At 47.0% G+C, this 1,701-nt stretch overlaps 1 non-coding gene across 1 annotated transcript; it reads right to left on the reverse strand.

Moving 5' to 3' along the window:
• Nucleotides 1–1,110: 1,110 nt before the first annotated feature.
• Nucleotides 1,111–1,254, reverse strand: LOC142431235 (small nucleolar RNA SNORA48). The gene has a single exon (XR_012780773.1). It is a non-coding gene; the product is annotated as a small nucleolar RNA SNORA48 (small nucleolar RNA).
• Nucleotides 1,255–1,701: the final 447 nt, after the last annotated feature.

Below are 1,701 nucleotides of genomic sequence, written 5' to 3' on the forward strand. Positions count from 1 at the left end.
GTCCTCTTCCCTAGAGTCTGATGGCCTCTTACCTGGTTTTTAATCATGTAAATATTTTATGAAAAAAAAAGAAGAAGGATACTGCCAGCTCTAGGTTGAGAGAGTGACCCTCCAGTTTGGTTTCAGTTTGCTTTTGCCAAGGGTGTAAGTGGTGTGACATAAAAATTTAATCTTAATATCTTGGCTGTGAGATGCCTCAAGCCCGCAGGTGGTATAGCTTCAAAGCCCAACCCATGGGTGGCCAGGTGTGGGATTAAGCATCCTTAAGGGAGACTTCTTCTCCCCATCTCAAGCCTGGGCTGACCCTGACCCACTGCCCTGCAGGTCTCTTTGCTGATGAATGAATATAGTTCCTGGTACCTCCCGTCCAGAAAGACCTATCTTGATGAAGGCTTTTCATCCCCAGCTTCCTGCCTTGTATGGTCCATGGTGGTGAATCCAGTCCCTAGGGTCCGACTCCGGACTTGATTTCCTCTTTATTTTTGTTACTGTTAGGCTCTGTTGAATTGCTACCAAATCACAATCACAGAACACAACAGAACAAAGCACTGCCAGGCCCAGCCCCACCCTCGCGACTGTTGTTAGGTGTGAGCCCTTTGTTGCAGCCACCATGTCAACCTAGCTCCTTGAGGATCTTCCTCTTGGCTCTATGACCACCTTCTTTCCAAGCATGATGTCTTTCTCCAGAGATTGCGACTTCCTGATAACACGTCGCCCTATATAAAACAAGGTCTCATCAGCTTCACTTCGAAGGAGCATTCTGTACATCTTCCAAGTACAGAGTGCTGTATTTGTTCGTTCTGGCAGTCCATAGTGGCTTCAATATCTCGGTCCATACCACAGTTCACACGCATCGATTCTCCTGTGGTTGTCCTTATTCCTTGCCTAGTTTTCACATGCAGATGAGGTGATTGAAAATACCAAGTCTTGGGTCAGATGCACTTCAGTTCTCAAAGTGATATATTTGTTCTACAACAATTTATAGAGGTTTCTTGTATCAGATTTGCCCAACACGATATGCTTTTCTTTGTTTTTAGGTCCTGTGAGTTGCCTTAACTTTTTTAGGAGCTTCACTATGCATTGGAAGTCATCATCCTCTTCTCTTTTTCGTTATGTGCCTTAGGCATGAGACAGCTGTGGCCACGATCTAGGCATCAAACTGGGATGAACAAAGGGCTGCCAGTCTGCTCCGCCCCTGACTGAGATAAGAGCACCACCACCAATCAGGTGTCTCTTTGCCCATAGCCAGGGGCTGAAAGTCATCATTCTCTTTGACATCTATAGCCGTTCACTTGGTGTTGTGTCTTCCAATGAGTCGACCTTCCACTCAGGGCAATCCCATGAAATGCTGTGTGGTCTTGTGCCACCCCGTGACTGGTTGTGGGTCAGACGGTTGTGATCCACACAGTTTTCTTTGGCTGACTTTCAGAAGTCGATCGCCAGCCTTTCCTTCCTACTTCAACTTGTCCGTCATCATAGGTACACTTACGCCTCATGGCCCTAGGGGTGGCAGCTATTCATGAGGCGTGTTGTCCCGAAGATGCAGCCAGGTGTCCAGGCTGGGAGATGAGGGCTCTGCCACTGGTACTCCGTTGACGTGGACATCTTTCCTCCAAGGACCTTCTCATAGGAAATGGAAGCGGTGAGAACGTTAAGAATAGATGTAGTCATTTCATCTAGTAACATTTCCAAAGGTCTGTT

The sequence above is a fragment of the Tenrec ecaudatus genome, chromosome 17, assembly GCF_050624435.1.
Source record: "Tenrec ecaudatus isolate mTenEca1 chromosome 17, mTenEca1.hap1, whole genome shotgun sequence".
Classification (NCBI taxonomy): Eukaryota; Metazoa; Chordata; class Mammalia; order Afrosoricida; family Tenrecidae; genus Tenrec; species Tenrec ecaudatus.